Raw genomic sequence first — 27,704 nt, 5'->3', positions numbered from 1 at the left:
CTCAGCAAAAAGAACGTTGCTGGAATGATCACAATGCCTGTTAGAAGTACAGAAGCCCCAGTAACAAATGCAGCACGGTACTTGAATAGAAATAACTGTGGAGCCAGCTTAAGGTGTCAGAAACAAACCGGAACATCCACAGCCATCCATCCGCAAAGGTGCACAAACACATACTGCAGAAAAGGCAGCCTTCTTCTGTGCTAGGAAAACCAGACAACCAACACTGAAACTAGAGCCATCTCTCTCACCTTATCTGAAAATCCACTCAAAACAAGCCAAGGACCTGTAACTCTGAAACTGCTAACAGAGAAGACATCAAGATACTGACACAGGCACAGGCTGACTATACATTCCATCAACTGCTCAAGAAGGACTAGTAAGTGACAAATGAGATTGTAGCAAACAAAATGCTTCTACAGAGCAAGGAAACAGTGAAAAAGACAGCTAAAAAACTCAAGGAAATCTCTACAGACTACTCATTCAACAGAGGATTAGCATCCAGAACTTAGTCAATGACTTAAAAAAAGCCACTAACACCAAAAGCTCATGCTGGGTGCTGGGAAAGGGTGCACTATATACTATTAGTGGAGATATGGTGGAGCCACTGTGGAAATATATATGAGACCCTATGAAGCTAAAATATAGAGCTAGCATATGATCCTGCCCTATCACTCCTTAAGTAAACATTAAAGGAATCCAAAGCAGCATACAGTAAAGACACTTACATATCAATGCTCACTGCACCAACAACCATAGTAGCCAGTTTATGGAATCAACTCAGGTGCCCATCAACTGATAAAGAAAACGTGGCAAATACCAATAGGGAATTCATTCGGCAATAAAGAAGGAAACCATCTCTTCTGGAGGACACAGATGAACTAGAGACAACCGTGTTAAGTGGAATAAACCAGACACATAAAGTATCAAGTATTTTCTCCTTTCTTATTTCTCCTCCTAAGAAGGGCAGTCCAGGGAGGGACAGAGGAACAGAGGGACAGAGAGACAGGTAACAGGAGCACGCATATAATCAAAATATGCGATATCTGTGCATGAAAATGTCACATCATGAACAGTGTACAGGTTAGTCTTATGTCAAGTTTGAAAGATCCAAGAGCCATTTTGCAAAAAGAAACCTCAACTGAGAAACTATCCTCACCAGATCTCCTGTGGGCAAGCCCACGCCTGGGCTGGTGATCACGTGTGCTATTAAGAAGGCAGGCTGAGAAAGTCATGAGGAGAGCAAGCAGTAAACAGCACCCCTCCACAATGTCTGCATCAGTTCCTGCCTCCAGGTTCCTGCCTGGATTTCTGTGCTGACTTCCTGGAAAGATGAAACTGTTAGGTCCCAGAGAAACCTGGGCCAGGTCTCTCACTCAGTCCCTGCCGCTCCTCCAAGCACTTCTTTGCCCCTGGGTAAGTCTGCTGGCCATGCTCAGCCTGAACCTTTCCAGGTGCCTCTGGATGTTCTCCCTCCAGTCTACAATAAAAACCTCCTCAACCAAACCTAGGGAAGGCCATAGCTTCATTTACATTCAAAAATAAACCTGGGCTGCTGAGATGGCTCAGTGGTTAAGAGCGCCAACTGCTCTTCCGAAGGTCCCAAGTTCAAATCCCAGCAACCACATGGTGGCTTACAACCATTCATAACGAAATGTGATGCCCTCTTCTGGAGTATCTGAGGACAGCTACAGTGTACTTACATATAATAAAATAAATAAATATTTTTAAAAATTTTAAAAAGGAAAAAAATAAAATAAATAAAATAAACCCTTTCCTCCCCATATTGAGTTTGATCATGGTATTTTACAACAGCAACAGAAAACCTTACTAAGACAGATATTAACAAAAAGCAGTTAGTATAAAAGTGACTGAATAAATATGAATTAGGATTTTCACAAAATAAAAATAAAATATACAGTGGTGGTGGTGGTGGCTCGGGTCTTTACTTCTAGCACTTTGGAGTCAGAGGCAGATGGATCTCTGTGAATTTGTGGCCAGCCTGATCTACAAAATACAAGGACAACCAGGGCTACACAGAAAAAACCTAGCTCGAGGAGAGGGAAAGAGGAAAATAATGAAAAGCAATCAAAAATTCAAAACAAATAAATGGTTAAAATAGGTTCAGGACCATGGGTATGAAGGCACATGCCTATAATACCACCACTTGGAGGGTGTACGGGAAGTTTGAGGCCAGTGTAGAAAATGAGTTCCTGTTTTTCTCAAAGGACATCCCTACTGTGCCTTCAATCAGAGGAGAAACTCAAACCAATATAGACACAGGTGCAACCACTTACAAGACAAGGTAACTTTGTAATTAAAAAGTGCCCAAAATAACTGTTTCTATTTTGCAAGAATCCATAAATGAAAAAAAAAAAAATCACTTAAGAGAGAGAAAAAAAAGTTTTTCCTTTTTAATTTATAAAACCTGGGCTGGAGAGATTGCTCAGTGGTTAAGAGCACTGACTGCTCTTCCAGAGATCCTGAGTTCAAATCCCAGCAACCACATGGTGGCTCACAACCATCTGTAATGAGATCTGACACCCTCTTCTGGTGTGTCTGAAGACAGCTGCAGTGTTCTTACATATAGTAAATAAATCTTAAAAAAAAAAAGATATTAATTTAAAATTTAAACCTAAACCAGGTGTGGCAGTTCAAGGTCAGTCTTAGCAACCAGTCTCAGAAACGCAACAATCAATCATACAAAAGTTTGTATAGCAATAAAAGTAAGTCCCTAAGAGTAAGTCCCTCATCTACAAAGCTGAATGGAAAGGAAGTTTCAAATAAATTCAGACAAAGAGTCCCACTTAAAAAAGGAAGAGGACAAAAGGAACAAAACAAAACAAAACAAATGGCTTAAGAGCAAAGTATACAGGCAAGCCTGAAAGCACTGAAAGGGGAGTGAGGAAGCTGAGGGGAGAAATCAGGTGGTAAAGCAGCAAGGCTGGATTAAAGCCACCGGTCCTTCTCCCGCTCTCCAGAGCATCACTGAAGGCATGCAGTTACAGACAAGGAGAAAGAACTTCCATAACCCTCAGGGTGACCAAGGCCGAAAACCTGCAGGTCTCCTTTCAGCACCCAGAGAATCACTGCTTCCATGGCAACTCACCTAGTTCCTGGGTAAGAGTAAAGAACTGTCCCACATTTCCAGTGAGCAGGTAGCATATGAATGTGTGTCCTGATAGACAATGTTCCCACTGAATCTCATATCCCCTCTGAAAAAAGAAAGAAAACAGAAAAGAAAGAAAGGAAGAAAGGAAGAAAGAAAGGAAGAAAGAAAGAAAGAGAGAGAGAGAGAAAGAGAGAAAGAGAGAAAGAGAGAAAGAGAAAGAGAGAGAGAGAGAAAGAGAGAGAGAGAAAGAGAGAGAGAGAAAATGTGGACAAGTAGCCTTCCTTCTCCCTAGCAGTGGAGACCTAGGCCTACTACCAAGTTTACTCACGATGGTGCTACCATGACCAACCCCTGAATACACTGCATTTCCTTCTTCTGAAAAAGATGACTAATGTCTGACAAAAGCTAAATATAGGAAAATAAAACCAAGACCTTTTGAAGGATTGGAAAACTCCAGGATATTTTTTTGGTTTTTGTTTTGTTTTGTTTTGTTTTGGTTTTTCGAGACAGGGTTTCTCTGTATAGCCCTGGCTGTCCTGGACCTCACTTTGTAGACCAGGCTGGCCTCGAACTCAGAAATCCGCCTGCCTCTGCCTCCCGAGTGCTGGGATTAAAGGTGTGCACCACCACGCCCAGCTCCAGGATTTTGTTACCAACATTTTCATTCTAGTTTTTTTAAAAAAACAATATTAGAAGTTATAGAGGCTGGAAAGATGGCTCAGCGGTTAAGAGCACCAACTGCTCTCGCAGAGGTCCTGAGTTCAATTCCCAGCAACCACATGGTGGTTCACAACCATCTGTAATGGGGTCTGATGCTCTCTCTTGTGCTCTGAAGAGAGCAAAGGTGCAAAGGTGTACTCATATACATCGAATAAATAAATAAATCTTTTTAAAAAATTTTTTTTAATTTTAAAAGAAGTTATAGATAATGCTTTTATAATACAATCTCTAGAAGAAAAATCAGAAAACTAGTTCTAAGAAAATTGATTAGTCTAAATAAAAAGATACAGGTACAGATTAATGTTAAATTCCTTAAGTACACAAATATTGAATGTATGTTTTGTCTTGGTGGAGTCTGGGTTTTGGCTTTTTTGAGACAGCGTCTTACTATGTAGCTCTAGCTGTCCTGGAACTCACTATGTAGACCAGGCTAACCTCAAACTCAAAGATCTACCTGCTTCTTCTCTCTACCCAGACCCCCTGAGTTGCTGGGATTAAAGGCAGATGCCACTACACCTGACTAAGGCACATATGTGTTTTAAGTCCCTGTTTGAAGTACCTTTTTAATTATATGGCGTGAGTAACTCAGTCCCCACCACAGTATAACATTATTTCCTCTACCAAAAGGTTTCCAGAGACTCCCTGGCACTCTCTTCTGTTCTCTAAAAATTCCTAGGAAAGGAACAAACTAGTAGCTACGTGTATCCAGAATGCAATATCCACCAAAGAAAAGGAACTGCAAGATACAGGCTTAATTCATTTGACAACTTCTTACTTAGCACCTATTATGAGCCAGACACTGCCTTAAACACATGGGTTAAACAAAGAAAAAAAATCAGTTGTCATGGCATATACTTACAATCCCATACTGCGAGGAAGAATGGGGCGAGGTTGCAAATTCAGGCCATGGGGCCTGGAGTCAAAAGGGTAAATGAAATGCACAGTAGTAGAATGTGATCTAATGTAGCAGAGGCAGGCAGATTTCTGAGTTCGAGGCCAGCCTGGTCTACAAAGTGAGTTCCAGGACAGCCAGGGCTACACAGAGAAACCCTGTCTCAGAAAAAAAAAAAAAAAAAATACTCTTTTTAATTGAAAGTTTGTCTTGCTTCTTCGAATATAAAAGCAGTTAGAAGCCCCAAGGAGTCGGGTGTACTGTTCAAGAGGCAGTGGCAGAAACCCAGGTCAGACCTAGGCAGAAGCCCCAAGGAGTCGGGTGTACTGTTCAAGAGGCAGTGGCAGAAACCCAGGTCAGACCTATGCGGTCAGCACCTTTCTTTTTAGTACCAAAGTGTTTATTAATTTATTTTATAAACTTTAACTTTTTTTAAAACTTTTTCAAGCAAAAACATCAAATGCCAAAATTAACCACAGCCAAAGTCTATATAACTTAATGAACTTCTATAGTTAATATTGACATTTTGAAATGGAAGTTGTGAAGTTTCACATTAAATTTTACACTTTCGGTATCAAATACATTTTATGCACTTAACCACCATTAACCACCATCAAAGACAAAACAAGACCAAAAAAAAAAAAAAAAAACCAAAACCATGACAGACTTAGAACAAGAAAAGCAATTGGCCTTATAACCTCAATCATGTCTTAACCCTAAACTCACCTAACACCTGCACGCAGTCCTTCCTCATCCTTATATTTAGCTTTTCTTGTTCTCTTTTCTTCATGTTGGCTGTGCCTGCATATGCACTAGTTTACGTCTACACAGATACAACTGTTTGGACTCCACTTAGGAGAGAGAACACTCAGTTAATTCCTTCTGAGATTGAGGGACCTTGATTATTAGCATACATTCCAAGTCTGTCCATTTTCCTGCAAATGTTTTTACATCATTTTTCTTTAGAGGTGAATAGTACTCTTTTACAGAGAGACCTAATTTTCATTATGCACTTACCCACTAACAGACAACTAGGTTGATTCCAACTCTTTGCTATAGTGAATGAACATGGGATACAAATAATCTCCATGGTAGAGACCGGACCCTTTCTTTTAAAGGGGGTAGGAGGAAATCATTTCAAGGCTAAAGCTCACAACCCTTTTTATTTTTACTTTGGTCTGTCCGAGATCCACCTGCTCTGCCCTTGGGAGTGATCAAAGACACTATCATGACAAACAGCATTTTTTTTTTAACTGAAAAGGCTTAAAAGCAATTTAAGGCTGTCAGCACCAATTCATGCACTTGACAAACACTTGTAAATTATTACTTTTCTCTTCTAGACTTTAGTGATGGCTTAAGTTACTCAAACTCTGGTTCCTGGCACCTAAAGTTTCCCCCTAAGTTTCTATTTATAGGAACCATATCCTTCATAATCTTAAACCAATTTTCCCCAGCTGCTAACAAATACATCGTATCTTTTTCATCAGAACACCCCAGACTCTGTCCCTTAGAACTGGAGCAGCAATGATGGGGGATGCAGTCCATTTATACATGAGAGGTCACTGCGACTTCTGGACAGTTACTTCTGGTCTCTAGGGATACTCTGGATTTGCCTTCAGAGACCTTTAAAACCACATGCGTAAGAGGTTACTTTCAAACACCTGAACATTTGTACCTCCCCCGCCCCCACCTCCTGCCATTCCTTATTACACATGAGGTCAGATTCCTAAAGCAAACTCTCCTGGAACCACTGAGTTTACTAATTTTTATTTTTTACAAAGTATTGAAAAAATCTTTTTAATTAAAAATTTGGCCATTAAAAAAAAAGCATAGTAGGCATACAAACAAAAATACATATTCGAGGGCTAGAGGTGTCAAAAGTATATATGGCATGCTCAAGTTTCTGGCTGACCCCAGTGAGTCCCTCCCTGGAAAAACGATACATCCTCCAAAGAGTTCAAGTAAAATTCCAGCTAAAGACTGACTGACGGTCAATCTTACCATGCGTCCTCTAGAAGCTGAGCCTCAGAACAAGCCCTTTACTTGTTAGGTCTTTATCAAAATCTAACAAAAGATCAAAACCTACAAACTAGCAAGCCTGTACACTGCTCGGGGGGTGAGGGGTTTGTGTGGATTTTGCTTATTAGATTTGTTTAGGGGGAAACTATATCAGAGAAAGAGGCTGCTAATACTTAGGGAGGTCATAGAAATATACCAATAAAATAAAACAAACCAACGGCTTTCCATAATGCTGACAATGAATCAAGAAAGGATTATATACTGGGTATCCTTTGTGATATTAAAGTGTTTAATACACTTGAGGAATTTTCCCGATATATTTGAGTGTGTGTCTCAGTAATGTAGAACACCTTATTCTCTAATGCACCTGATAATTAAGACATGTATGTCTACTGAGGGCTACAAAATTCAGAGACGTTTCTAACTCAGGGTTGGCATGGGGAAAGAACCTACATAATTAAGCCTAGCTATTTCGTGTAAGGTCTCTAAAAGAAAGGTGGAATGGGAAAGAGGCTTATTTACCAAGCAACACATCAGATATGAAAGGCTACCGCGGCACATACAGAACACAGGTCAGCCGGAATGCCCCAGGGCAGCATGGACAGATTATCTCAGGTCTCATCACCAAATGCTTTTACCCACACCAGAGCCACTGCTGCCAGTGCTTGCGGGTGAGGGGAGAAAACAAGTGCAACCTAATTCAGGCAAAAAAAAAAAAAAAAAGTTAAATCACCCCTAAGTCACCTGCTACACAACTCAATGTCTAGTTCACCTTTGGGGAGCTCCTCTTTACCTGGGTGTGGAGCTGTCAATTTCTCAGAACACTCCAAAACTTTGAACTATTCTATTCGGCCCGCAGCTTCTGAAGCTATGCTAATCCACATAGCTGCTAAGGAATCCACTTCTAGCAGTGGCCCTGCTGTTAGAATCCGGGTTTCCGCCTCCTCCCAGAAGGACCCGAAGACACTAAACAGCGCACTTTTTGACCTAAACCGAGAGGCAGCCGGACAAAGAAGAGAACGCTGCTTCCCAAGCCCCGGTCTCGGATGGCCGAACTCTGCTCCCTTACGCCAAAAGCGGCCAGATCCGGGACACCCCAAATTCTATTGTTGGACACCAAGGCGGACACACCCCTGGGAGAGAGGGAGAACTTCGCAGGATTTCCCCTAACTCCCAGGACCGGGTGGTGGGAGGGGCGGCGCTCCGGGACAAGCGAGGGGAGAGCCGCTCCAGCATGGCGCACGCGTGGCCCAGCCCGAGCCCAGGGCGCCCGAGGCGAGGCGAGGCGCTCCCTCTGGTCACCCTCATCAGAGCCTTAATCCGCCAGCCCGCCCTGGGGCCTGCGAGCCCAGCTAAAAATAGGCTCCTCGGTCACCCCGCGGCCCTGGCGGATCGACCTCGCCCTCAGAGGAGATGGCCGGGGAGCTCCGGCCACTCGCGGACCTGGGATCGGACCTTGCAGCCACGGGGAGATCGCCGAGCCAGAACCCTGGAGCCCGAACCCGCAGGCGGATCCTCGGAGCGGGCCGGCGGCGGCGCGGCCTGGGCGGACGCTGCACACTGCGACCTCCGTGCGAGGCCTACCCCGCGAGCGCAGCCCCCCGCCCTGCGCCCCGCGCCCGCGCGCCCTGGAGTCCCCGGCCCTGCTCCTCACCCTGCGCAGCCGGGTACCAGGCCGGGACGATGCAGCGGCGCGAGCTCTACCTCCTGGTCAGCGCGCTCCCAGGCCCCGCCGCAGTAGCTCAGGTGCCGTCGCGCCGCCCCGCAGGAAACGGGCGGCTTCGGGGCGGGGCGGCTCCGCACGTCCGGGCGTCGCGGCCAGAGGGGCCCGGAGACCGGCCCCTTAAAGGGACAGGTCCGCGCAGCCGGCGGCCTCCAGATGCCCCGCGCTGGGCTGCAGAGACGTCACCCTCCGCCTGGAAGTCCCTGCGGAATCCCTTCATCCATTCAACCCTACTCTGCCTCCCCCAGTCGGCCTTGGTCTCACGTGACCCTCGCACAAAAGTACCACTTGGCCCCCGACACGGGTTGATTCCTTTTAACCGTACTCCAAGTTGCTAGACATACACACACACACACACACACACACACACACACACACACACACACACACACACACACACGGCTGGGATTTCTCCTCCGAAATCCGCAAAACGAGGAATTTATAGAGCCGACCTAAATAAGTTGTGTGCAAATATTGTAAGGCTGCAATGCTTGCTGGCTGCTGGCCATTCCTTAAGCAAGGTTAAATAACTAGAAACTGCAGCGCTAAGAGGGGTTGACCAGAATCTCTGCGTCTCTCTGCTCTTTGCTGCGAGGATGGAAGCTTTTTCTCCGGTGTTGCTTTTTAGTGTTTTATTATTATTATTATTATTATTATTATTATTATTATTATCTCAGACAACGCCAGTCACTGCCCTGAACATATCTACAACATACTCTAAACTCTCCTCAAAAGTTACCAAATGATTGGCACGCTTCTAGAGTGTGGGGTAGAGAAATAGAATCAGACTCACCATTACCATTACCCAGGAGCAATCCTTAATGATTGGAGCATCAGATAAGTCTCAACATTAACAACAGAGAATGTCCTCATCATAGGCTAGTTACAAGAATGCTGCGCATCTGTCTGCGTTCGAATGATTTCCGCCCAAGCTTTCAGAGCTCTTCAAAGCAGAAATGAAAGCTGAAGCGTTTGTAGCAACAGCCTGATGAGGTATTGAGAATTCCACCAGTGTCCAATCACCACTTCTCAAGGAGCTTGCTCTTTTCCTTTCTCATGAGTATTATTCAGCACTCACCAGCTCCAAGGCCAGCAAAACACTGTTTCTGAGCTGCTGTCTCTTGAACCTGTAAGTGCCAGAAGATTTGGCTTTGTTGGGAAGTGAGGCCATTAGTAGCTTAATACAAAGTGTAACTGTATCATTTCTGTAATGGAATGTAAAGGTTCTTGAATAGCTTACAAACAACTCTGTAATTGCGCCCCCTCCACCCACAAAAAAGTTTCCAGTTAGATTTTTTTTTCTGACATTAGGAAAAGGACACCATCATTTGCATACAAATGATACATAGGTTCCTTCGTAAGTTACATAGTAGCATGGTCTTTAGGGAAGCAATCCTCCAAACGTCTTACTTCTTATAGTCGATACAGAAGTATAAATGCGCCAGCCACTTCTATTCGGATGAACTTTGACTTCTCAAAGGGGAACAGCTGGATGCTTCCTTCCTATAAGCTTTCTAATTGCTCACATCAAAACAAAAAGATGTACTAGATATGTTACAGGTGGCAAGCCCTATTGGTATTTAAGACTAATCCTCTAAGTTTTGAAGTATAGTAAAATGTAACATAATTAACTATAGTTAACACACATAATTAACCTAAGTTATAATTAACTGTGACTGCTGCTCACTACTCACCGATGTCATGTCCATGTCGCTGAAACCCACAACTAACTTGCTAAAAGGAATTAGCACTCCCCATCTGAGTTATCTCTTAAAACAATCAGAAATTAAACCTTATTGAAAACTATAAGGTATAATGTAGCTACCGAAAGACTATTTCTCCCCTCCCCCCTGCGCCCCCCCCCCCCCCCCGGACAAAAAGCACAGTTTACTGCTTTTAGCTTGTACCAGTTTTCTTCTTAACGGATTTTGGGGAAGATTTGAAGGCATGCAATATATTGATAGATGAAGAGGCGCCTGCCCATTCCTGTTTTGACCATGTAGGCTTCCCAGAATTGGGGAGTTCTGTAGAGATCAGAGTAGCATCTGAGTAAGAGATTGTATCTCACTCAGCCAGCTCAGGGAAGGCAGAGATAAGCATTGAAGTAAAGCAGCTCACAGTACTGGAAGGGAGGCTGGAAGGATGCCTGCCTTCATCTGAATAAAGGAGGAAGAAGGTTCTCAGAAAGTTCAGCTGCAGATCTACAAGGAACCAGCTCTCAAACAGAGGAACTGTTGGATCCATAGGGGCTTGCGCTGTGCCCTTTGTTTGGGAATCTTTTTTTTTTTGGTTTTGGTTTTGGTTTTATGAGACCGGGTTTCTCTGTGTAGCCCTGGCTGTCCTGGAACTCACTCTGTAGACCAGGCTGGCCTCAAACTCAGAGATCCACCAGCCTCACGCCCGGACAGAATTAACATTATGCCAAGTTTTTGGACCCACTGTCTCTTGGAGCCACTGATCTTAAAGCTCTAAATTCCCTCTTAAATCCCACTCCTGGCCTTAGTGGCACAAGCCCTTAATCCCAGGGAGGCAGGGGCATGAGGATCTCTGAATTCGAGGCCAGCCTGCTCTACAGAGCAAGTTCCAGCAAGAAAATTCCACTGCATCACTGAGAGACCCTGAGACTAGATGGAGAGAGAAACGACTCAACTGGACCCCTAAACTTTCAAGAGGCTTCCCCTTCTAGGACGCCACTGTTGAATAGACACCCGCCACCATGTTTTGCTGGTTCAACAGTTTTAAAAGCTACTTTTTGGAACTCATATATATTGTTTGGAGAATGTCACAGTTTAAAAAAAAAAAAAAAAAAAGGAGCAGAGTCCAAGCTCTATTTCAAGTTGTTATTCTGTGAAGGCTACAAAATGATTTTTCCTGATGACAAGCCGGGTGACACAGAGCTCTGGCCGGCAGCCCTCTGGCGTCCTAAGGGGCCTCCATTCCATCAATCTCCTCTGCTGGCTCTCTTGTTCACATGTCTTGCTCTCCGCACTGGAGCTCTCTGCTCTCATTCTTGCCCTGTCACTCTAGCTCTCCCTGGCTCTCAGTTATGTGAGAAGTACCCACTGATGGGTTATATGTCCACCAGCGAAATGAGCCAATTCAAGCCAGACTAGATTATAGTAAAGGCGGGTTTATTGAGAAGTTGCTCTGCAGGAAGTTCACTGGCCCCGAGGATGGAGGCCAGGGGAGTCGCCATGGGGAGAGGGGGAGAGGGAGGGAGGGATTGAGGAAGAGAGAGAGAGAACAAAAGTTTAGGGTCTGGGTTTGCCACGTTGAGACTGGAAGATGCGGGGAGAACCTGGAGGCCAGGTCTGCTTTGATATATAAAATATGCACCTCAGCCCCTTCCTTTCCTTGGGTCTGAAACTGAACACCCACTAGGCAGTGTGTATCTACCCATTAGATACCATTCCTGCCAATTTGTTTCTATACCCACAGCAGGGTTCTGCTGCACTCCTTAGCAAAGTGACCAGTGACATTCCCGGCCACAAAGCATCTTAGAGTTCATTTGGTAGAGCCTGTCTGTCATGTGACACCACGGATGATTCTTGAAAAACCCCTCGTGCTTTGGCTTCAGTCACGTGACTTTTCTGAATTACAAGACAGCATGGTTTCTGAGATGGGAACCCACTTCCCAGCAGAAAGACTCATGCTGCAGCTAAGGCCCGAAGTATTTACCAGAAGTAGCTAACGTGATGGAGTGATGGGAAATGGCTGTTAAAGACCCATTTCCAGCGATGAGCAGGAGAGATGGTGGCTTGCAGCACTGGAATTTTGCTCTCGGGGGGCGGGGGGGATCATCTCCAGAGGGCTGCCAATTGCAGACAGAACGTGCAAGATCCCTGAGGGCATTTACCAGGAGACATCTGCTTACATCTGCAGAAACTTAAGGCCTCCATCTTGTCTTGTCTTCTTTGTTTCTAAAACCATCAAGCAATACAAGAGGGGTATGTCTTCTGAGTTGGGGGTCATAGATCTCTGTTAGCAACATCTATCCCCTGATCAGTTCTCTCATAACCAGGTTATGAGACAGTCACCCACCCATGTGTTGGTTGTGTCTTAGACTTTATTGGTTTTTTCATGGAATCATATCCTAGAGAATCCCTCAACCCTAGAAAAAATGGGACAGCCAATCATTCACCTTGTTTTCCCAAACATTAAAAATAGGCAATACATTTGCTTTAGAGTGGATCTTATTAGCTATGTCAGGTAGAATCCATCCCTATATTTCAAAGTACATCCTTGATGACACTCAAACCTCTTTTGTACCCTAGAAAGAAAATGTTTGAAGATAAAGTAAGGTTGTCCCTTCACTCTGTCTTTCTGTTCACAGCCATCGTCAGTGGCTTGAACGTGTTTAATGACAGCAGTGCTTCCTTGGCAGCAACTTGATGGGAAAGTGCTGAGGTTGCACACTTCCGCTCATCTCAACTCTTTACTTCCCCACCCCTGGGCATTGGTTTGGGGGTGGGGGGGTGTTTCTGTTTTTGGTTTGGTTTGGGTTTTTTGTTTGTTTGTTTGTTTTTGTTTTGTTTTGTTTTGTTTTGTTTTGTAGAGACAGGGTCTCTCTGAGTGTAGCCCTGACTGTCCTAGAACTCTCTTTGTAGACCTGGCTGGTCTGGAACATACATAAACCTACCTGCCTCTGTCTCCTAAGGGTTGAGATTAAAGATTTGCACCACCACCTGGCTTTTATCCTTCTTTTCTGCTCTCTCTAAGAGAGAGAGAGACATATATATCATCTTTTTCCTCTATATATATATCTATATATTATATATATAGATATATATATACACATCATCTTTCTCCCCTCTCTCCCCCACCTCCTGTGTGTGCACATGTATGTGTATGTGTGGCCAGAGAATGACATCAGGATGCCTTCTTCAATCATGTCTCCACCTTGTTTCTTGAGACAAGGTCTTTCACTGAACCTGGAGCTTTCCATTTTGGCTAGATTAGCTACCCAAGAAACCCAGAATCCACCACACTAGGGTCAGAGGTGTACATACCACACTCAAATTTATGTACATACTAGATCCAAGCTCAGTTCCTCGTGTTTGTGTTGTAAATACAAAGACTAGGGTGGTTAAGAGCACTGGCTCACAGTCATCTGTAACTCCAGTTCAGGGGAGGTTTTAACTTTGCTGGCACCAGGCATGTGTTTTGTGCACAGACATAAATGTAATAAAAATATCTATCCATGACATTACTAAATTATGGGAGTCTAGGGAGATGGAAAGGTGGCCCATCCAGTAAAGTCTATATCGGCAAAACTAGATAAAAATGCTGGGTGTTAGCTGTGCATGGTGGCATAATCCCAGAACTCTGTGAGTTCAGGATCAGCCTGGTCTTCATAGTGAGTTCTAGGACAGCCAAGACTTAGATAGACATCTTAAAAAAACAAAATAAGTTTCTGGGCTAATATCTGCTCATCAGTGAGTGCATATCATGTGTGTTCTTTTGTGATTGGGTTACCTCACTCAGGATGATGTCCTCCAGATCCATCCATTTGCCTAAGAATTTCATAAATTGATGTTTTTAATTGCTGAGTAGTATTCCATTGTGTAAATATACCACATTTTCTGTATCCATTCCTCTGTTGAGGGACATCTGGGTTCTTTCCAGCTTCTGGCTATTATAAATAAGGGGGCTATGACACAGTGGAGCATGTGTCCTTATTACAAGTTGGAACATCTTCTGGGTATATGCCCAGGAGAGGTATTGCTGGATCTTCTGGTAGTACTATGTCCAATTTTCTGAGGAATCACCAGACTGATTTCCAGAGTGGTTGTACAAGCTTGCAATCTCACCAACAATGGAAGAGTGTTCCTCTTTCTCCACATCCTTGCACACATGATATGCACTCATTGATAAGCAGATATTAGCCCAGAAACTTAGAACACCCAAGATACAATTTGCAAAATACGTGAAACTCAAGAAGAACAAAGACCAAAGTGTGGATACTTTGATCCATCTTAGAAGGGGAAACAAAATACACATGGAAGGTGTTACAGAGACAAAGTTCAGAGCTGAGACGGAAGGAAGGACCATCCAGAGACTGCCCCACCCAGAGATCCATCCCATATACAACCACCAAACCCAGACACTATTGCATATGCCAGAAAGATTTTGCTGACAGGACCCTGATATAGCTCTCCCTTCTAAAGCTATATGCCAGTGCCTGGCAAATACAGGAGTGGATGCTCACAGTCCACTGTGGATGGAACACATTGGTTGGAGCACAGGGCCCCTAATGAAGGAGCTAGAGAAAGTACCCAAGGAGCTAAAGGGGTCTGCAACCCTATAGGAAGAACAACAATATAAACTAACCAGTACCCCCAGAACTGTGTCCCTAGTTGCATATGTAGCAGATGATAGCCTAGTTGGCCATCAATGGGAGGAGAGGTCCTTGGTCTTGCGAAGATCATATGCCCCAGTACAGGGGAATGCCAGGGCCAGGAAGCAGGAGTGGGCAGGTTTGGGAACAGGGTGGGGGGGTGGGGCATAGAGGATTTTGGGGATAGCATTTGAAATGTAAATGAAGAAAAAGAAAAGAAAAAATAAAAAAGGAAACAAAACAAACACAGGGTATAGAGTTGTGCAAAAACAAACACAGACTGGTCCCTGGGGCCCACTGGCCAGCCCAACAACTCCAAGTCACTGGATACCTCCTGAGGAATGACACTCTTGTCCTCTGACCTAGGAATGTGCGCACACACACACATACACACACACACACACACACACACACACACACACACACACACAGAGTCAGACACACATCCAGGGATTGTATGGTGGAGTTTAATTACATGTGAAGACAGGAAGAGGCTTTCTGGACTGTTAAACATGCTTCTTGCACCTCCTCGGCCAAGTGGTACGTATATAAGAATTGTAATGCTGTCTCCAGCAACATTGCCAAGAGTCCAAGAGAGATAAAAGGTTATTCTAATGAGATCTGTGACCTTTATATAATATAGTAGATTGCTAGTTGATTCTTGCTCAGGAAGGCTACAGTTCTAGAGCAGAGGTAGTGACTATGACTACCAACATTTCTCAAGGTGTTTCAGCTCTTATTTGGGCATTTCTACAAATCAGCTTTGTTTTTTTCTTTTTGGAAAATGGGGTTTACTACATAACCCTGGTTGCAATCTGGTGTGTTGGCATCTAAGTGCTGGTGTTACAAATGCATACCACACTTTTAAAATAACAATATTAATACATATTTATGAATTTTATATTAAAGTTTTGTTTGTTTGTTTGTTTGTTTTGTTTGTTTGTTTTTGTTTCTCAAGATAGGGTTTCTCTGTGTAGCCCTGGCTGTCCTGGAACTCACTATGTAGACCAGGCTGGCCTTGAACTCAGAAATCCACCTGCCTCTGCCTACCAAGTGCTGGGATTAAAGGCGAGTGCCACCACTCCCTGGATCTATATTAAAGTTTAATATTCACCTCAAACAGCTACTTGTTATATTACTCTATGAGCACTGGCTTCTCTTCTCCCACTCTGGGGTACCATGTACAGATGCACACCGGCTTCTCTTCTCCCACATTAGAATACCACTGCTGTTTGCTCCCTCACATGATCCCCACTGTTTAAGTTTTATGCTTCTGTTCTTTAGAAAATAATGGTAGATAAATTAGACGAAGACAACATACTGCCCATCCTGCATCCCATAAGAAAAAAGAATTTTTTTCTTTTTTCTCAGCAATGGAGACAAAGACTATTTAACCTGACAAGAAAAGTAACTCTGGTTCTAGTGATAGATGCTGTGAGTTAGTATACAAAATTCCACAAAAACTATGAGGTATGACCATGGATTGGATTAAACAAACTTATTGGACACAAGTGTCAATACACAAAAATCACTGTTTCTGTACACTAGCTATACACAATTCAAAACAAAGAGAGTTTATTTGTAATAACATAATAACAAAATATTTAGAAATAATTTTAAGAGACTTTGCACTGAATACTACAAAACACTACTTTAGAAAAAAAATAACTTTTGTTTGTTTTGTTTTGTTTTGTTTTTTTGAGGTAGGGTCTCCCTATTTAAACCAGAGTAGTTTTGAACTCAGCAAGTTTGTGTCTGGGTGCTGAAATTAAACTTGTATACCACAACTTTGGATTCTAGGAAGAAAATTTTTATTCATCTCTGCATCCTACTTGATTCTGGAGCACTGACTAGGGGCAGTCAGGGAATCAAGGACAGACACACAGACACGGTTAAGGAAAGCTGGGAGCAGGTGGTGCATGTGATGGAGCCACCAAATCTACTGCTTCCGTAGCCTGTGTGTTAGGCACAGCACAGCACAGCACAGCACAGCACAGCTGGGGGGGGGGGGGGACTTAGTCTCAGCAGGAGGCCCCTGCTGGCCAGCAGTCTGGGCATGTGAGCATCTTGGAGGGTGAAGCTGACATTACTAGGTTTTTATTCCCTGCTGAGTGGGAACTCAAAGGAAAACCTTGCCATCCCTCTGAGTGTCACCTGGGGAAGGGTTTGCCACTCCTACAGGGCTGAGGCCTGGTCCTTGATGTGTCTGAGTCTTTGTCAATAATACATACTCACTCAGTACTCTGCTCCCACAGGGCTCCCTCCACTCTGTACATTGTGATGTAGCCCAGCCATAGGTACTTGCCTCATATGCACAAGACCCCTAGATCAACAGTCAATCAATGGGATAGTGTTGAAAGTCCATCTATAATTGACACATGTCAATGGGGAGAGATGTGCCTCTTCAGTAAAAAAAAAAAATGCCAGAATAACAAGAAAATAGATTCTGACCTTTACCTATACTGCTCTCATATATTTCTGTACATACACCACTATTACAAAATGTCTGAGTCTGAGTAATTCACACACACACACACACACACACACACACACACACACACACACACACACAAGCCTTATAGTTCTGTAGGCTCTAATTCCAGGATCAAGGTTCCAGAGGTGAGGTTAGTTAGGATTTCCATTGCTATGAAGAGACACCATGCCCACATATAACTCTTACAAAGGAAGACATTTCATCGAGGCTGGCTTACAGTTTAGAGGTTTAGTCCATTGTCAGCAATGCCCACTCAAGAGTTAACTCAAAAGAAGCCAAAGACCTGAGTATAACAGGCCAAGCTTGTTATAAGAAATTTTTAATCCCAATCCAGGGTTTCTACCTCACCTTTGACCATTTAGTTCCCAGATAAAAGACACACACACACAACCTTTATATTTATAATAAGCCTGATCAACACAAGAGCTGGGCAGATATCTATCCTCTATGCTATTATGTCTATTTCCCAGCCAATAATCCCATTATATAACCTCCCATGTTTTGTCTGATAGCCTACATGGCCATTACATTAAGATTCTTACCTCATGGTGGCTTTCTCCTCTCTGCCTCCTTTTCCTTTTTCCTCATGGTTCTCCTCTGACTCCAAGCCAGGAACCCTATGTCTCTTCTGCCTAGCTATTAGTTGTCACCATCTTTATTCACCAATCAAAAATAACTTGGGGGACAAGGTCACATAGCTTAACCTGGGTTTACATGCAGTCTCTGGGAGCAACAAGTATTTAACATAGCAAAAGACCAAACCTCAACACAAGCTTTCCAGTTCTTAGAAAAAAACATATGGGCCAGTCTCTATAATCTCATATTTGGCAGTGATTCCTTAAATATGAGACCAAAGTACAAGCAACAAAAGATGAACGAAACTGAACATGGCAGCTCCTGCCTGTAATCCTAGCCCCTGGGAAGCCAAGGCAAGGAATCAAGGATTCAGGCAGGGCCAGTAAGGTGTCTCAGTGAGTAAAAGCCAGACGGCCTCAGTTCAACAACCCACAGGGGGAAGAGAGACTAGAATTCCAAATGTTGTCCTCTGACCTCCACAGACCATAACACATGAGTATCTACTTTGAGCCTTCTCTACCTCCATCTCTGTCTCTCTGTATCACTTCTTTCTCTGTCCTTCTGTCTCTGTCTGTCTGTTTCTGTCTGTCTCTCTCTGTCTTTCTGTCTCTCTCTGTCTCTGTATCACTCTCTGTGTGTGTGTGTCTCTCTCTCTCTCTCTCTCACACACACACACACAATAATATATTTAGCTATTTATTTAAATATACATTACCATTTTACCTACATGTGTGTCTCTGTTAGCCCTCCTGGAGCAGGAGTTAAAGACAGTTGTGAGCTGCCATGTGGGTTCTCTGGAAGAGGAGCTGGTGCTCTTAGCCACTGAGCTATCTTTCCAGCCCCACAAAACAGTATTTTTAAAAACTGTTCAAAATCATGCTTGGCTACAGAGTGAGTTCAAGACCAGCTTGAGCTACAGAAGATGCTGTCTAGAGAAAGGAATGAGATGGGGAAGTAAGGAAAGGAAGGAAAAAGGGAAAGAAGAAAGGAAGGAAGAAAGGAAAGAAGGAAGAAAGGAAAGAAGAAAGGAAGGAAGGAAGGAAGATAGGTTAGGCTAATTGAGCTCCACCAAAACCAAAACCATACTTCCTAAACTCCTTATGGGCCTATGTCAGCCATTTTCACTCAAACCATCGCAGGTGGTTTACTGATTAAGTCAGTTTATTAAAATAACCGACTTAGGCATCTGCAATAGTAACTTGAGCCTCCACTCCTGACTCATTAGTGACAGATACAATCTGCTTCATGGTCTCTGGACTGGTCAGTCTGAATTTTAAAGAACACATAGTGATGATTCACAGAATTCGAATTACCCTTACCAGAAGCAATGGGAAGTCCCTGGAGAAGGAGTGTACTGACTTGATCATGTAATATCCAAAATGAATTCAAGACCTTCCCCCTTCAAAAAAGATTTCCCAAACTGTACTAGCAGGCCAAGTGCAGAGTCAGATAAGGAGCTGGCTGACTAAACAAATATAGAAACATAGTTTTAGCAGTCAAAATGACTGAGCCCACAAGCTGCCAAAACAATATTAGCTGTTCTCAGAGAAATAACCGTAACAAAAATAACAGTTCTCAGAAGAATGCCCCTATCCTGCCCCACACTGAATTGTGACAAAGACCACAAACCACCCTGACCTTGCTAGGATTCTCTGTGACGATAATAGCTGTGACTGACCCATAAGTTCAAAATGTACTACTGCTTTGCTGACCAAATCATAATAACCCACCATGGGGACAGGCAAAGTGAGTCACTAGGCCAAAGGGTTACTTAGTTACTATACAAACCAACCAATGCCTGAAAGGGTTACTTACTACACCCATGAGAACCCTGTTGCTCAAATCTGCCCCTTACAAAGGTATAAAAAGTGTGTTCTTCCTTTCTTCTGAGTCTCTCCTCTGGCCTGCGTGCTGAGAGGGAAGTCCCTAACATGTTAGATCAATAAAAATCCTCATGCAGTTTACAGTGATGGTGATCTCTGTGGTCTTTGTGAGTGAGGGTCTTTTGACAAACTCCAACAATCAGAGGCAAAGGAAAAGAATCTAAAAATGAAAAGCTCAGTTGACAGATCTACCAAGACACCAAGAATTACAAGGAAAGCACCCTATGGTATTTCCAGATGAGAGTCCACCAGTAACTGAATGACTGACCAATTCTGAGATCATGAAGCAGAATGCTTCCATCAGTACTGACCCAAGCTTGAAGGTCCAAGTTACTGTTGCTGATGCCTAAGTCAGTTATTTTAACCAATTGACTTAATCAATAAAAACAAAACCTAAACTTAAAGGTACTGTGCGTGAAGACACACTACCAAACAGTGGAAACAGTCTTGAAATGGGACAATATGGAATCAAAACCTCAGTGAGTTACCACTTCATATCCATTAAGATAGCTGTCATTAAAAAAAAAAAAATCGCCTGGCAATGGTGACCCATGCCTTTAATCCCAGCACTTGGGAGGCAGAGGCAGGTGGATTTCTGAGTTTGAGGCCAGCCTGGTCTACAGAGTGAGTTCCAGGACAGCCAGGGCTATGCAGAAAAACCCTGTCTCAAAAAATAAAACAAACAAACAAACAAACAAACAAAACCCCAAAAAACAAAAAAAAAAAAAAAGAAAAAAGAAAGTTCTGCAGTAGTAGAGATCGCTCCAAGTACTGCGAATAATCTGAATTGTGTACTTTAAAGGGCCAGAATGGCAAGTGTTGCATATATTTTTCCTACAATAAAATATAAATGAAAAATGTTTTTTAAAAACCATGCTAAGTGAAAGGCCAGATACAAAAGACACATACTATAAGGTTCCATTTCCTAACTGTTGGACAAGCTTGGGGCAGTCATCAGCCATCTTTAAACCCATCTTCCTCATATGTGAAAAGCGGGAGAGAAGCCTAATGTTCAGGGTTGTATTTATTCGTGGGGGGGGGGGTGAGGTCAGACGACTCCTTTGGGGGGGTTGATCCTTTCTCCTCTCTGTTCTTCCTTTCTGCCTTGACTTGGATCCTCAGACTGTGTGGCAAGTGCTCTACCCACAAGCCATCTCACCAGTTTCACACTCACAGCTACTGCAAAGAGTAAAATGAAGGCAAGAATGTAGGGCCTGGTATAGCCATTGTCTACAAGCATTCGATATCCGATATCAGTGTTCCGTAGCATTAAAGCTTTCATTTTAAGGAGGGTTTCCAGAGCAGAACCTGTTTTGATGTAATGAGGACCAACTATGTGCTTTTGGGTTTTGTGTGATGCTGCAGGGGAATCCCAGCAACCAAGATGAGTCCTATGAGGAAGGGGAAGTCAAAAGCCTTCAAATGGTTTTGGAGTCTTAAAAGCAACGTCAGAAATTACACTCCTCTTTCCAGTAAAAGTAAAAAAATATATAAGGCATCTGAAGAAGTGCGAGGATGGACTGACGCCTCTGGCTGAGGAAAAGTGGGACAGAATGAGCCAGGCAGAGTCTGTTACCTCACCTTCCCGAGGGCAGAAAGGGGCTAAGAGTGTCCTCTGTCACAGTCAGGAAGAGAGGAAAAATACCCCCTCTCTGGCTCAATCTTTGACCTCTTTAGATGTAGGATTTTTGGATGAGTCATTTATGCCCCCCTTCCTAAACTAAGGAGTTTACTGAGTCATCTCTGGTATTTTTTTCCATCTACAATTCTAGGATTCTATAAATTTTGAGGCTCATGGTAAATCATCTATAGTATACTATATAACCAATAGTATCTAACAGAGAAAAAAAAAAGGAAAACCCTTTTGCTTCTAGCTCTGAAACTGCTTTTGCCAATAAGAAGATGTTGTGACCTGAATTACAATGTTGTTTTAGGAGTTGACTTTATGAAAATCCTCAGAAACTTTGAAACTTTCATAACATTCTTCCCCTTGACTTTGAACACCCATTCGAAGTCCTGTTTACAACCTGGAATTAACAGAATCTAGCCATGATGTGGTTTCGCTTGTGATTTGGGGAATCAGATTCATAGTCAGCCATTCAGGATCCAGAATTCTATGTCCCCTGGCTGCTCTCCTGGCCCTGTGAGCCGAGCACTCTGACAAGAGCCAGTTCCATGGACTTGACTTTGAGGTGTGTCACAGGGAGAGTCCAGAACACTCTGTGTGTGCTCACGAGCACTTCAGTGTGGGACTGTGAAAGGCAGCCTGGTTTCTGGTTGAGCTAGATTTGAAACCCCAGGAACCCCACAGGTGACCCCGCAAGAGATAACCCTGCAAAGAACAAGTAGACGTTTTGCCACGCTCCTGGACACCAGGTTCCTGACACGAGGCCGCAGCTCTCCATAGGTCTGTGGCCATCAGTCACGTAAGGGCAACACCCCAAGCCCCTCCACAGGTAGAAAACATGACCACAGCCTCAAGACAGAGCTTCATTTTAATGAAGTACCTAAAGGTCTGAAGGGCTTAGCCAATCAACTCCCCTTCTCAGACACTCCTCCCTGCAAAAGGTATTTAACCTCAGATCTGCCTCGAGAAAGTCAGGTATGGTCATCTCTATGCTCCGCCATGACAATAAAAGCCTTAAAACCATGGACTGCCTCTTTTCGTCGGGATCCTCCTTGGAGAACAATGGAGCAGGTCTTCCTCTAAAGAGCGGTGCCCAGTCTCCTGCGAAAGCCTCTCATCGCTCCCAGCCATGGACTCCACTAAGCAAAGCTGCCCTTCTGACAGCCAAGGACTCTCCTCCCCGAGGGACCCAGCCGGAGACCCCCACCCCCGCCCTTTCCCCTTCGATTTCCCCCTCCCCCCGTAGATCCAGCCCTCGGTCCCCACTCAGTTTTTAGCTCTTCCTGTACCCCCCAGTGGCATCTGGGTGCCCAAGAGTCTGAAAACAGACCACCCAGCATCTCTGGCCAGCCTGGGGTAGGCAGTCAAAACTCCCACGTCCTGCCTCCTGAGCAGCCCTAGCCCTGTGGCAGACCCAACGCAGGACACCCATAACCCCACAGTTAAGGATACTCCAGAACTGCCTTGTCAAGAAATCCAACAGAGACATCCGTTCACAGATCAGCTCCTGTGTGCCCCTTAGGTCTCAGCTTACAGCCTTTTCTGCCATTTTCTCCCTGTTTCCACCAGAAGAAGTCTTTCACAGTCTGACTCTAGGCTTTCAGCCTTAGAGCATAGTGCTTTATCACATTGAAAAATGCATTAAACTTGCTGCAGCCCTGTTCCCAGGAGTTTGAGTGTGGTTAGAAAGATTAAAGAACAGTTTGTGTTGGGGTTTGTGGCTTTGGTCATAGCGTGCCTTTCTGCCTCTCAAGCTGCCCGCTTCAATTAAAATTAATCAGCGCCTCCCAGGCCGTGCATGCCAGCATGTACGAAGAGCGGCTGCCTTCCATCCGTCACTGCCTGGCTTATCTAGTTCCAGGTCAGTATTTCCTGATTACATTCCATGGCCCTGCCATGCTGCCAGCTGTTGCTTCTGGCCATTCATCACACAACAATTTTTGCAGTTAGCTATCCTCCTTGCATGACCAGTCTTGCAAAGTGTGCCAGAGAGGAATCCTAGTGGGGCTGCCTGCGCGCCAGGCTGCTGCCCAGAATTCATAAGCAACCTCAAGTGTCATACAGGAAAGCTGGTGGTAACAACAAGCTGTGCTGAAGTTATGTGCAGTACTCATTATATGCAGTCATATGCAGGGTCTTTCTCTGGGAAGTTAGGAGGCATCCTTGATTCCTATTAGGACCCATGGTGTGACAACCCTGAGTCACAGGATTTGCTGCCAACTTGAGAAATTGCTGTAGCTTTATTCAGTTATAAATTTGTAAGTCATTGAGGACTGAATGAGTTAAAAAGTCAAGCAATTAGAATGAATGACTGCTGTTTCTCTGCTCTCGCTGTTTACTATGCTTGGGGTGAACCCTCTGGTCATTTATTTATTCTTCAATCAATATTTACTGAGTGTTCCAGGCACTGTAGACAGGGATCTATTTTCTTTACAGTAAGTCTTGCCATGGTCATTTAGAAACTCCTTTGCCCTCAGGGCTAGGTTGCTATGGAAACCCAGTTTGGCAAACCCCACTCCCACCCCCACTGAAAAGAAAACATGGACCTGTGTATGGTACCTAGACAACCTTTTTGACATCTTTTTCCCAGGATGGCATAGAAAAGAACAGATGTTGGAGGCTCCCTCTCACATGCCCAGAGGTCTGCCTTAGCTTCCAATCCCTTTTTCCCGAAACTTAGCTTTAAGTAATCCAAGGCAAGAGAGGCGGTTAGAAGGAGGAGGGGAAGGAAGACGGAAAGAGACATATAGTGATCCAGTTGTGGCTGAGCTTCACTTTCTAGCCAGTGTGGCAAAATAAAGGTTCAAATAGAATTACATTGATTAGAGAAAAATGACTAGGGTAAGGCATGTGAGATTGCTGATTGATTGTTTTTGACTTGTAAGCATATCCAGTTCCTGGGTTCAACCTACAAACCATGTGATATTCCTTGCAACCCTATCCCAGCTCACAGGAAAAAAAGAAATCACAATTGTCACACTTTTCCTTAAACATCTATATACTTACATATATATATATATGTAAGTACACTGTAGCTGTCCTCAGACACTCCAAAAGAGGGCGTCAGATCTCTTTACGGATGGTTGTGAGCCACCATGTGGCTGCTGGGACTTGAACTCCGGACCTTCGGAAGAGCAGTCCGGTGCTCTTACCCACTAAGCCATCTCACCAGCCCCTATCCATTTTTAAATATGTGTGTGTGTGTGTGTGTGTGTGTGTGTGTGTGTGTGTGTGTGTGTGTGTGTGTGTGTTCTGTTTGCATGTGGGTCTATTCACCACATACATGCTGGTGTCTCCAGAGGTCAGCAGAGGGCATGGAATCCTCTGGAACTGAAGTTCTCCATGGTTGTGATCCACCATGTGGGCACTCAGATTCCAACCTGTGTCCTCTGGAAGAGCAGTAAGTGCTCTCAACTGCTGACCCATCTTTATAGCTCCTTAGATTATACATCCTTAAAGGGTGATGCTCTCTGAAACCAGGGGTATAGATGGTCCCTCTAAAATGTCAAATGAAAATGGCTGGGTTTTAAAACAAGATATGTTCTAGCAAATTCTCCACCTAGGACTTTTCGATATAGATGAGCGTTTATGGACAAGGCTGATCATCAGACCCTTACCATGGATGGTTCAAGTGAGTTATTTTCCAGAGATGGATAGAGAAGAACACAGGCCAGTACCCAGGGCTTGTGCCAACAGCAACAAAGCAGTCACAACCTTTCCTTTGGTGCAAAAGAAAAGGACTGTGAGGTCTCCGTGTGAGGCCCAGTGGTAGAAGGCTTAAGTAGTGGTGTGAAGCCTGGATTCCATCTTTAGCACCTCCAAAAAAACCATGACAGGACAAGAGCTGGTTCTGAGAACTAGAAGAGGATTTTGCTGAGGAGGTCACCTTGAGAAGAGGACCAAAGCCAGCTCTAAGAGACCCAGTGAGGGCAGAGGGACTAGAACTTTGGCCTGATCCCAGTCCTTCTCTGTCATCTGCTGCCTGGGACCAACCAGAAGCCAGGTAGAAAAAAAAAAAACCCAAACCCAAAACAAAAACAACAAAAATGAAAACAATGAACATAATTCTGGTCCCCAAGGGATAGAGATGAGGGTAAAATGTGGATACTCAAGAGTCAACGATTGCTATTAAAAGATGTTTACTGCAGCCCTATTTATAAAACCATAATGTCGGAGTGAACCTAAAAGATCCAAACCACAGGGAAAGTTTAATAATGTAAAGAACTCAAGGCATGTGAGTCCAGTGAAACAGCGTGCAGCCAGTGCAATCACTGAGGCAGGAAAGCTCACAAAATCTGCATGAATCCATTTCCCTGTCTTTTCAAAAGAATGTATATATAGATATATGGTCTGCAGACAGAGAGGGGAACAGACAGACAGACAGACAGACAGACAGACTATATAAATGTAATAATAAAAATATTATAAAAATAAACAGCTGGGCAGTGGTGAGGCATGCTTTTAATCCCAGCACTCGGGAGGCAGAGGCAGGCAGAGTTCTGAGTTGGAGGCCAGCCTGGTCTACAGAGTGAGTTCAAGGGCAGCCAGGGCTACACAGAGAAACCCTGTCTCAAAGAAAAATCAATAAAATAAACAGCAAAACCCAAAGAGCTATTAAGTCAAAAGAACGCTGAGGAGTTTTCAGAGCAGCAGCTAGAAGGACTGGCCACAGTCTCCTTAAGTCTAACAAAGAAAAGACAAGGAATCGCGTTGCAGGATACTTGATCACACTGTGAACCCAACACAGAAGCTGCTGAAGAGGGTGGCACACCCAGGACCTTACATGGCACGGCTGTGGGAACCTGCCTTCAGGCTGCTGTGGAGGATCTCGCTGGAGTTGTGTGCTTTGGGAGCCAACAGAGCCTGACTGACTAGTCAGGGTGCTGGGGGAAACAGCTGATTGCAGGGACCTGCAAAGGCAGGCCACAGGAAACCCTGCTCCTAGCAGCATCATGCCAGATCCTGGACTGTCAGGAGAAACACGAGGGCCCAGCTGACAGCGGGAAAGGACACAAGCCATTCAGCTCCAGTTTTGAAGAGGTAGAAATGAAACTGGATACAGAAAGGCAATGAATTGTTTATAAGTGATCGATATCTAATATCTTGAGCATGGTATAGGGTTATGTGCAAATGTGTGTATGGTTTATAAACTGGTATTTTCTTGCTATTGCATTATTAGGCAGTATAAATGCTGTATTAAAATTTTTACATGATTAAAATACATTACAGGATGTTGAATTGTTAGATCAATGGTTCTGTTAAATTGTTAAGGGTGGATGCTTTGTGCATTATTTGGTAGCTTTATTTTCATAAGAAAAACATTTGACACACTTTTATACCCTCACCTACACACACACACAAGTATTCTTATTTTGTGCACTTTCAACAATGCATGAAAAGTCAACAATGCATTTAAAAATGCATGTACTATGGGCTTCTGAGCTGGTGTCCAAGTCAAACAAGGTCAGGTATCATAACGCTTCCAGGAAGAGTTTCTCTGAAACTAGAGAAACTAGTGGCTAGGCCAGGAAACTGCCTACAAAAGATGCTATCTGTCAACAGCAGCTTTTCTCTAAAACAGCATATAGGATTTGGGGATTAGCGAACTTTATTTTCAGAACAAGTCTCAGGCTTACAGAAAAGTCCAGACTTCCCATGTTCTTCCTGTGCCCACGTAGCCAATCTCCCTCACTAGCATCGATCCAGTGCTAGTACACCCACTGCCAAAGTGAGCAACCTCACTATCATCCTAGCGCCTTTGTTAAAGCTAGGCGGCCTTCATGTAGCAGCTCCGTTACCTGGCATTGGATTCCACACTGTTTAAAAAAGAGAAAGTAATCTGAAGGTAGGTAAACGTGTAAGCATTTATTCCCTCTGCTCCTGCTTGTGGGTGTGAGCAGCTGCATACAATTCCAATTCCTCCTGTCTTGACTTCCCTGCAGTGATGTGCTTTAACCTGTACATCAGAATAAACCCTTTCTCCCCTAAGTTGGTTTTGTCGGGGCATTTTTACCACAGCAACAACAAATAAAATTAAGACAGAATGAAATTCTTTGCTGAGATTGCTAAAACCTAAGGTAAGAAACAAATGCACCTACAAAGTTGTGAAGAAGAAACAAATTAGTTCTGGCTAGCTTTACTATCACAAACCACTCAAGTTGAAACTACCATGATTAGAGCAGCCTTAAACTGCATCATAGGTGTATGTGTGCCGGGGAGAAAGCAGCACTTGGCAAAGCATAGGACCCGACATTATCTGTGATTTCAAGTGCCCCCTTGCAGGCCTTGAATTGCCTAGCTCTCTGCATTTATAAGCAAAATCAT

General features: G+C 43.9%; 1 protein-coding gene across 51 annotated transcripts in view; it reads right to left on the bottom strand.

Moving 5' to 3' along the window:
- Nucleotides 1-9,560, bottom strand: part of Ktn1 (kinectin 1) — an 88,291-nt gene extending 78,731 nt beyond the window's left edge. For 25 of the 51 annotated variants that reach the window (XM_011244972.3, XM_006518629.4, XM_006518628.4 and 22 more), the window contains exon 1: nt 8,395-8,740. The gene's annotated coding sequence lies outside the window, so the exon portion shown is untranslated. Of the gene's footprint in view, nt 1-5,447; nt 5,573-8,394; nt 8,741-9,256 lie in introns of those variants that run through there. The other 26 variants (NM_001379495.1, NM_001379493.1, NM_001347519.1 and 23 more) reach the window with 5 other exon arrangements.
- Nucleotides 9,561-27,704: the final 18,144 nt, after the last annotated feature.

This window comes from Mus musculus, chromosome 14 (assembly GCF_000001635.26).
Source record: "Mus musculus strain C57BL/6J chromosome 14, GRCm38.p6 C57BL/6J".
Taxonomy (NCBI): Eukaryota; Metazoa; Chordata; class Mammalia; order Rodentia; family Muridae; genus Mus; species Mus musculus.
The sequence above is the reverse complement of the archived record's forward strand: the minus strand, read 5'-3'. Positions and strand labels throughout refer to the sequence as shown.